Source organism: Condylura cristata, unplaced genomic scaffold (genome assembly GCF_000260355.1).
Source record: "Condylura cristata isolate star-nosed mole 26May11 unplaced genomic scaffold, ConCri1.0 scaffold00026, whole genome shotgun sequence".
Taxonomy (NCBI): Eukaryota; Metazoa; Chordata; class Mammalia; order Eulipotyphla; family Talpidae; genus Condylura; species Condylura cristata.
In genome coordinates, this window is record NW_004567127.1 from 7,626,427 (window position 1) to 7,636,698 (window position 10,272).

A 10,272-nucleotide genomic window follows, 5' to 3' on the forward strand; every position below is an offset into this window, starting at 1 on the left:
GGCCACCAGTCCTGAGTCGGGAATGAGTGGTCGTGAATGCTGGCCCTCAGTCTGGACCACTCATCTGTGACTATTTCGTGGGTGTGTAAGAGGTTGGTCCCTAGTAAAAGGGGAGGTTCCAGGTTCCCTGCCCCAAGGACTGAACAAACCTTTATGAACACATCCCAGCACCAGGCCAACAGGAGCCAGGGACAGCGCCCAGAAGAGGACCCAGGTCCTGCCCTCAGGAGAGGGTGGGCAGGAAAAAAAGACCGACTCTTCAGCCATCTATTAGCCAGAAGAAATTCCAGGGAATGAAAACCCATTTCAACTTGGGCCAGAACAGAACCTTCAGGTGACACTTGCTGCCAAGACAACCCAGGGAGCAGGCAGCATCACCTCTGTGGGTTTCCTCGCCCCAAGCTCTGGCAGTGCTGCTGTTACCCCTGTTTTGACACAGGAAGACTCAAGAAGTTAAGACCTTGCCCAGGGTCTTGGCAGCGGGGCTGGGACTGAAGCGGTTCGGGCTCGCTGACTCAGGCTTGCGGCTTCACACGCCCTGCTGTCCACAGCTGCTCCGAAGCCAGGGAGCGGGCCCTCTTCTCTGCATTTTCCAGGCTCCATGGCTAATAAACGGAGCACTGCCTGTCCAGTGGGTGGTCTCGACAGGATAGATGTGACACCCCATCCAGTGTGTCGTGCTTTGCTGAGGAACGATTGATTATGGCCAATCCATTTACCCCGTGAGTTTGCTGATTCCCTCTGGACTCCTGCTGAGGTGGCGCTGGTGACTGTACTTAACTGAGGCCAGGCTAGAGGTAAATGACAACACTGGGGGCCTAAGCAATGCAAGGAAGTGTAAGGGTGGGAAGCCTGCCTGAAAGGAGAGGTAGAAGGCGGCAGACTGAAACTGACAGCTTAATTCCTCCCCCAGGCTCATTTTATGTTAATTAGGGCATGCAGATCAGCCAGGAGTTCCTTCACTCCATCCCTAACTTGGGCCTCACACCTGGCCAGTTCTCTGGCAGGTATGTCCCTGTCCCCCAGTTGGCCAGGGCATCTGCTTGGGGGCCCTACCTATGTCCTTGTGACCCTGTGGCCAGTGTCCTGTGGGAGTGGGGGTGTGAGTGCAATATCCCTCACATTATTCAAGGGTCAACTGTATTTTGCAAACTCTGAAGCCATTCACACTCTAAACCCTTGAGGTTCCCAAGGGTCCACTAGCATCTATGAAAAACCTGGCTACCTTAGAGTCACCTGAGGAACTTAAAAAAAATGCAAATACTTAGATTCCCAGCCAGCTTCCTTCCCTCCCCTGCAACCTCCTCCCCCCACCCCCAATTGCTGAAAAAAACGTAGGTTTGCTGCAAAGAAAGCGGAGGATGGTGATAGACCTAGGCCTCCCAGTTAGAGTACATGACTGCGAACTTGGGCCAGATGCATCAAGCCCTCAGTTGATGTTGGTACATAAGTGAGCGTGATTGTGTCCACAGGTAAGCGGACATAGTATTTGCATGGAGCTCCTGTATCCACTTCACAGACGATTACTGACCACCTGGCCTCCTCAGCTCATTGCATAGGGCCACTGTAACACGTCAACACAAACGCCACATCTACACTTCCTGGAGGTCAGCAGCGTCACACTCCCTCCAGAGTTTTAGGCAACTTGTCCTTTGCCTCTCTCAGCCTCGGGTGGCCACTGACACCCTTAGCTTGCGGCCACATCATGGCAACCTCTGCCTCCTGTGCACAGCACCTGCGTGAGTTGCACTCTCACCCCTGTGCTTTCTGAACAGGGGGGACAAAGCCACAAGCTTGGGGTCCCGAGCTGCAGGCTCTACAAACTGAGCCAGAGAGCCAGGCAGGAACGACTGTGGCCAACCCATCAGGGCCCTGTTGGGTCTGGACCAGCCTGTGGCGTTATAAATGCATCCCTCCCTGTCTCTCCAGACTAGGTGGGAGGAGTCCCCGCCCGGCTTCCAGGCTGGGCTCCCAGTATTCCTCTCTCCCCTTTCCAGCCCCTCACACCTGGAACCCCTTTCACAGAAAGCACAGGGGACTCCTCTCTCAAGGACTTCCTCTTACCCTCCTTCACATTGCGTTCTGAATGAAATTTGTCCTGAGGAAGAGACCCGGTTCAGCCATGTTGCCACTGCTCCCTAATGCCCTGGTGTGGAAGGGGCACCTGTGTCACCCCAACATTTCCTACATCCAGAAAGCCATGGTGAGAGCACTGTATCTGGAGACAAATAGGATATGAGACCCACTTCTGCTGTGAAAACTGGAGCATCTTGCTCGAGCGCCCGAGTCTATCCAGTTGCCTGTGCGATGGAGGTACAGGGCTGCTGTGAAGCTTCAGGACACGCTGGACCAAAGGGCACGCTGGACCCAGGACGCTCGCCACCTGCCTCCAGTTCCTGCGCGGAGCAGGGGACCCATGGCCACACACACACATGCACACGCAAACACACGTGCGCGCACGCGATTAAACGAAAAAGCTTTCTCTGAGCCTTGGTCTCTTCTGTTAAATAATGTGTGTTGGTCCTTATTACCCCACAGGACTGCAGTAGGGGGCAGAGAAGGCAGTCGGTGTGACCCTATGACCCACTTCCACCCATTGTAAACACATTAGCCAGATGAGCTGCTATTCGTCAAGCGTCAACTTACACTTTTCATGGAGGGAAGACTGTGGCCCTCGACCACCCCCAATGAGTCCCCATGATGTTGTCTTGCCAATGTCCCTGAAAGTCCACTTTCTTGTCCCCACTGGAGCCCTCCGAGGCGCAGCAAAGGAGGGGGCCTGTCTTGGGGTGCCTGTCCCTGAACACAGCATGTGGGTCACCTATTAGCTGACAGAGCCACATGACTTGGCACTTGGCCTTCTGCCTCTTTTCAGGCCCCAGCAGGGGCCAAACAGCTACTTTCTACCAGGTCTCAGCAAGCACCAGAAACCCCCTCCTGCACGCTCTGCACCCTTCCTCTCCCCATCATGCCCAGATCTGAGCTGTTCTCCTTGCCACTTTCTGTTCTCTCCACTCTGGTACTGGTTCCCCCCAGCTAGCTAGAGGGAATGGAGTCCAGTTACCTATGCTGAACCTCTCTTATTCGCCCGCATTAAGAATCAACCTATTTTTTTGTCTCCCCCTCCAGACCCCCCCCCCCGCCCCACCCAGACCTCAGCCTTCTGCTCTCCCAGTCCTGGGTGAAAGCTGGAGGCCGGAGCCTGGCTCCTTCTTGGCATCAAGCGGCAGGGAGCCCAATGAAGGTAGGCTTCTCTGGGATCCTGTGACCTCCCCAGCACTCTGCCCCCTCTCTGGCAGTCCAGAGCCCTACCTTGGTAGACTCCAGGGGACCTGCTAGGCCCCATTTCCAAGCACGCCCCCCAACATCCCCTCCGGGGAGAGGGGCTACAATTGCGCCAGGCTTTTTTTTTTTTTTTAACGCACCTAGTTAGTCTTTCTGAGGACTCCCGTTTCCCTGCGCCTCAGACTGGCCCACTCATCTTTCCCTCTGCAGTTTAAAGAGCAGCTCCTCAATGAAGCCCTCCCCCACTGGGCTCAGTGGGTCACTCTCGGGTATGCAGTCCACCCCACCCCCCACCCGGGCTGTGAGTGCCTCCACAGCAGGGTACTCACTCTTCTATTCCAGCCCAGTGCACAGAGCTGTCACGCCCTTGTCTTAGTAAGTCCAGCAGTCCAGGGCTCTGCTGCTTGCCAGTCCACTGTCCACTCTCCAGCCTGCCCCCGAGAGAAAGGAGCTTCAGTTAGTCCCCCCCACCTAGCAAATACTGACCCTAACCCCTCTCCACGCTGGGTGCAGTCCCCTCCCTCCCTGGCCTGCTGATGGGGTTTCCCAGGCCAGCTATTCTAATCAGGTTGTCTGGGGAGTCCGTGTGTCCACTCACCCTAGGCCTTCAGAGCTGCCTAGAGCTCAGGCCCTTTAGCTATTCTGTGTCACTTCCTTCTTCACCGCTCATGCCCAGTGGATCCTTCTTTTCACCCTGGATGATATGACTTTTGCCTGGCCTCCACATTTCTCCCTTTTTGCTTGCTTGCGTTCCACTGGCTCATCTTTGTCCTTCTGGGCCCATCGTCTGGCCCTAGGAATAACCTACCTGAGGAGTTTTTGCCTAGGGACCCCTGCTTTGCCAGGGGTCTCCACCCTACTGGGGACATGGAGTCTGCCAGGCTCTCAAGGTCCCATTGTGATTACAGAGGGTCGGGGCAGGGCAGCCAGGAAGGAAGTTCAGAGTTGGGTGTTCAGCGCCTTCCCTGCTTCCAGTCCCACTCCTGGCTACACTCCAGACATTGTGTCCCAAAGTCTGAGCCACCAACAAGGCAGCACACACAGTCGCTTGTGCACAAGTAGTGGGGAGGACGGCAGCAGCTACAACTTCTTAAAAAGCAAAAAAACGACTTCTCTCTCCAAATGCAACTGAAATCTCTAGACTCGGTTTCCTAGCAGAAGCGCCTCCAACTTGTTACCGCACTGTCTTTCTCACATCACACACACACACACACCCCTCTTGTCACTTGCTAAAAACTCCGAGACTCTGGTGTCAGCTAGTCATCGCCATGTCCCTGACGCACAGACCAGCACGCAGAAGCACAGTATCTGGCGATGGGCCCCATAAAGATCATGAAACTACAGTTAAACGTATAAAAAATGTATTGAAAACAATAAATTCAAAATAAGAGTCACATCACTGCTTCAAACGGGAAGGTTTATTAAGTTTTTCCTTAAGAGGAACAGTCAAGCTCATGCTTCTTAAGAGAAGCAATTAGCAGGAAATGTCTGTCACACGGTGGATCCAGAGACAGGCACTGCTTGTAAGAGCAAATAACTCGCAGCCCCAATGCCCTTTCAAAGCTTGTTATCACCTGCAAAACAGGATCCATGTTGCCTTTCCAGAAGAGAACTAGGCAGCCAGTTCAAAGTCCCCAGCTATTCTCAACAAGAATATTGAAGCAAGACATGGCATTAAGATGGACTGCACATTCAACAAACCAAAGAAACTGTAGTAAGGGGGAAAAAAAAACAACACCCCATGATCAATGCAATGTCTGTATTTTCAAGAATTAGTTGCATTTTTTACATTTTTGGGGAACAGAAATGCCAAATGGTGGGTGGTTAGACTATTCAAAGTTCATATTCATTTCTTTCACTGCAAGATGGGTTCTTTCCAAATGCTGGTGAAGAACCCAGACAGTTTTCCCTTTTAAATCAGGAGCTGTCAAGAGGGACTGTTTTAACACACGTTAAGTAGCACCTTAAGTAAGTACAACCCAAATAAAAAAAAAGGTTATCTTACAAATTATTTTCCTCCAATTCTTGACAACTTCTTTACACTTTCGTTCCAGTGCACACACACACACACACACACACTTGTATATATACATAAAACTTAGGAGTATTTTAGGTCTTCTAAGTTTCTACTGTAAGTGCTCACAAAGGAAAATTATTAAGGTGATCTTTCTCTTTTATGTACTTCAGTCTGAAAAACAAAAATCAGACACACAAATGGACAAGTATGTGTACTTACAGGCAAATTACTTTAAATCAGGCAGTCCACACAATGCAGAATGTGGAGAATAGCCATAGACTAAGTAACTTATTTTAATAAAATTGGTAATTAAAAAAAAGAACAGTATCTTCCCAAGGTTTAACTTACCCCCCACCCCCACCAAGTACACTCTAAACAGTACACTGTCTTATTCAACAGTAAAAGGTGGCCAGTTATGATAGCAGATCAAGGTAGTAAATGATTAGTTCCAAGGTGTAGGGGGGAGAGAGCAAAATATTAACATCCATATTTCTGCAAACAGTCTCCAAACAACTAACTCCGGCCACATTCAATAAATTACAGTAAAATTCATAGCTTTGATAACTTTCTTATGTAACTTCCCCACCCAATTAGACTGCAACTTCTTGAAGGAAGGCCTTTATACCTCTCTGTGAAAGTATGTAGTGTTTATAAAATAGATGGTTTGAATATTTTAGTGCTCCATAACTAACTGATACTGAAGCTCCCCCTAGTGGACAGTAAAATTAGGATGCAGTCAATATTTATTGTTAGTTAAATTTCTACAACTAGATTGTTCGCAAGTACTAAACCATTTAAGTTATTTGTGTTTTAAGGGAAAAAAGAAAACTGTCAACTGTGATATGAAGCCTTCTTTAAATTATATATTACTCATATATCCAGAGCCATTGCTTTTTAAATAGCCACAAATGCTAATTTGATGTGAGTACCCAGATACTTATGAGATTCATGCATTATTTTTGAGGACGTTTTACTTCTCGTTATAAAAATATATCTCATTCTCAGGAACCTTCCCCTCTGGACCCAAGATTAGGGAGTTCACAGAGAGCCAATATAAATGCACACTTTTCTTACTTCCTAACAGGATACCTTTTCCATCTTGTTCAGCAACAGATTTCCTGAAGATACCACTATTACCTCAGATTTTACCTGGGCCTGCTCCGCATACCCCTGCATACCACAGGGAGACATTTTGCCTCACATTCTATCAACACCTTTATCCCAAGTGGATGTATACGAGGTGACAAAGAAATCTAGTACTTGGCATTCTTTTCTACCATGTTTTAATGTAAGGGGACGTAGGGTTTTATGCTAACTAGTCAAGCAGAAGGTACCTTGAAGCTACTCTTAGTGATTTCTACTTAGTCTGGCAAATAACTACATAATCTATGTAACAGATAACATTTATAAAGCTTTACTCATTTGTAAGATGTCTATAATTTTAAAAGAAATGTTTAAAAGGTGCATTTTAAAGCAGAATGACTTTAGAGGACCTTTAAAATATGATGCCCTGACCTGCACAGACTGGCACTAATGCTTCATTTTTTAAAAAAATTATTGCATTTATTAGATTTTTGGCCCCTCAATCCCAGATATATGTATAGCTGGATCAGCAGAAAGTATCAGACAACTATGTTTATTAGAAACACAGAAGAATACAATTTCCAAATATTAACAATATTTTAGCTTTTTCCTCAGGTTGATCAATTTACATTTAAAGTCTAATTTTTAATTTAGTAACTGATGGGCTGACCGCACTCCTGGAAAGTCTCAGCGAGGCATGAACACTACACTTCACGCCTAGTTGCAATGAGACAGTTATCTAGATCCCTGAGCAATGATTTAGACTTTCTAGGACTGGTCTCCTTAAAATCCAGGGACAAGGCACAGGTTTTCCTAAGCTTATTTCTTTTATTCTCTAGCACATAACCAGCAAAAAGCTGTTTTGCTCTACCTGTATGGCAAATATGTAAGTAATATCACCCTAGGTCCATGTCCTATGTAAGCCCCATCATTTGTAAAAATGGAAAAAAAGAGTCAGAGAAAGCACCACTAGTCAGCCAGCTAAAATTTTCAGGTCGCAGTTTTCCCTACTATTACTATTCTGTCATATAGAGTCAAGCAAGAGCAACTGACACCTCCTTTATATGTCTTTTCACTTTCACTCATTCCTCTCAAATTCAACTTATTATAAAGCAAATTTGAAAAACATTACATAACATTTCATTGGTGGATTTATACCCAACAAATTAACAATGACAAAGGATCCCCTTGATGAAATTACAAGCTGTAGAAGATTTGAAATAGTAAAAGTTAAACCCTGATACAGTATTAAACTTATCTTTTTACATATAAAAATAATACACAGTGGACTATTTTATTCAATAAGATACAATCTTTTAGATAAAGAGAATATACAAAACTATTCTATGTAGTCTGATGGGTTTTACTGTAGTAGGAATAAATATATCTAGAACAGAAAGTGGAAAGTCTGTTCTTATGAGAAATCACTACTTACAGGGTTTACAGCCAAGAGTTCTGCAGTACCAGTCAGAAAGGAGTTACTTCTGCATCTAAATGCTGTGATCATTATAAAATAAAGGCCTATAAGGTCTATAAACAATAAGAAAACACACAAACCAAATGAAAATGTACTAAAATTTAATCATCCATAAAAGCTGTAATTTTAATCTGACAGTAAAACACAAGAAGCAATATTAGAGTTGGTTTAGTATATTATATATTTTAGCTTTGAAAGCCATAGAAATCAGTTATCCCAGTTTTTTCCTATAAAAGACCCATTTTTCCAAAGCATTATGCACAAACAATTTTAATTAGAATATCATGACAGAATGATATTTCATAATTTTTTAAATATAAAATGAAGTCAATGACTCAAAAAAGTTATCTGCTGCAATGAGTTTGAGGGGAAATTTCATAATGTCTATTATTACAGATATAAAGTATAATGGTTCAACTTTTTAGTGCTTGACAGGGAGGAATCATGATAAAAAGGTCAATATGAAATCATCTGATTATATAGCAATATCTAACATTTGAAATGCATCCATGCTCTTTTGTATAATCATATTAGAGTCAAGTATATTTATTTTCACATCTGTTATAACTGCTATTGCAAAGGAGAAATACTATTGTCTTATTTTCCGAGAGATATACACAGAGCAATTTTTTTTCTCCAGGGAACTTGTGCAAACCAATATAAGATTTAAATTCTTCACATAATATATAAAACAGGAGAAGCCTCTTCAGATTTAGTTTTTGAAGTCTGGAATGCTGGCACTTTCCAATTAGGCAACAGTTCTTCATTCCTGTAATCTAGAATATTGAATACATACAGACGCATACAAACATGGTTAATCTCTTGATATCAGAAGATGGTAGCAAAATTAAAATAAGTAAGCAGATATCTAATAATAGGGAAAAAACAATGACTTGAGAATTGTTACCAGAAATCAAATGATAGCTATAAAACAGCTGTCTTAAGCTCCTTTTAAATATATTTACAGGGCCTTCCTGATGGCTCAAGGGGTTAAGTCTCAATACTATGAAACTATCTCAGCCACTGAGCCCTGAATTCGATCCCCGCCCAGGGAGGTGACCCACATGGCACAGCAGCCCTCTCCTGTCTCGACCACTGCTCCCCTCTGCAGTGTATTTCAGCCTGCCTGTTTTGTTCCCCACTTTTTCTCTGGTGAATCCTTTTACCTCCCACACCTCTGGCCTATACTCTAGTTTTATATGCATAAATAAATAAATCTTAAAAAGAAAATGTTTACAAAAATAGTTTTATATTGTAGCTAATGGTCCTGGCTGGAAGAAAACAGTGACTATTTCATTTCTGTCCCATGCTGATCTTATTTTGTTAATGTTCCTTTTTCATTAAGCAAATGACATTTGCCTGCATAAACCTGCCATGGGAAATTGATTATTCACCACTTTATGATTATACTTCTAATATAGGTTTAGACAAAAAATTTAGAGAATCAAAATTAGTTGTATTGTTAAACAGAAAAGAACTAGGTAAAGGAAGAATTAACTGAAGATGGATTTCTCTCCTAGCAGAGATTAGCATATTTCAACACAACTTTGCCGATAAGCACAGGCCACAGAGTTGCCCTCAAGGTGCATCTACTCTTGCTTAAGAAGCATCCATGATGCTATTTAAAGCTACCTGTATAAAAAAAAGTAAAAATAAATAAAGCTACCTGTATCTCAGTGCTATTAAAAAGGGATCAAAATAGCACTTCAAGCCTTCATCACAATCAAAAACTGCAGTATTCTGATTGCTAACGGACCTATTACTTGGTATCATCAAACATCCATAAATCTTAGGTAACTGATTAAAACAAGCTGAATTATATTTTATCTCATATTTTATGCAACCAAGATGAAAGTCTTGTTTCAGATCTAGGCCAAGATTTCTAAGGCAAGACTCACAATCACTAACTTAAGTGTACACAAATGAATTTTCACAATAGGCCAGGAGATGGCACCTCTTCCTTTAAACATAAGATAGAAGGCCATTCTTGAGAACTGACAGTTAAAGAAGGGTCTGCTAAGGTAATGGTACCCCTGAGTCAGGCACTATAAGAGTCAAACAGTGTAATCCAGAACAGGACAATTTCCCTTCCTTTGCATCCTTAGCTACACAAAATCAAACACTAGCCATTTAAGCACACTCACTTCCAGTAGGCTGAGTTATTGAGTCAAGATTTCATTAAAGCCAAGGTTTCACTAAAGCTTAGAACAACCATTTGGCCAGAAAACTTAACTCTCAAACTAGTGGCAACCTCCATGTCCTTCACTCCCTGTTCATTCTCTCTCTATCCTCATTAAAAAAGGGGGTACAGGCCTTCCCTGGTGGCGCAGCAGGTTAAAGCACAGCACTGAGAATCTAAAGCCGCTTCCGCATGAGTTCGATCCCCGCCCAGGGAGGTGACCCACATGGC

The 10,272-nt window shown here is 44.3% G+C and overlaps 1 protein-coding gene across 1 annotated transcript in view; it reads right to left on the bottom strand.

Moving 5' to 3' along the window:
- Positions 1-4,683: 4,683 nt before the first annotated feature.
- The window catches only part of RAP1A (RAP1A, member of RAS oncogene family), a 22,734-nt gene continuing 17,145 nt past the window's right edge, over positions 4,684-10,272 (bottom strand). Inside the window, exon 7 of the mRNA XM_012730178.1 lies at positions 4,684-8,638. The gene's annotated coding sequence lies outside the window, so the exon portion shown is untranslated. The remainder of the gene's footprint in view (positions 8,639-10,272) is intronic.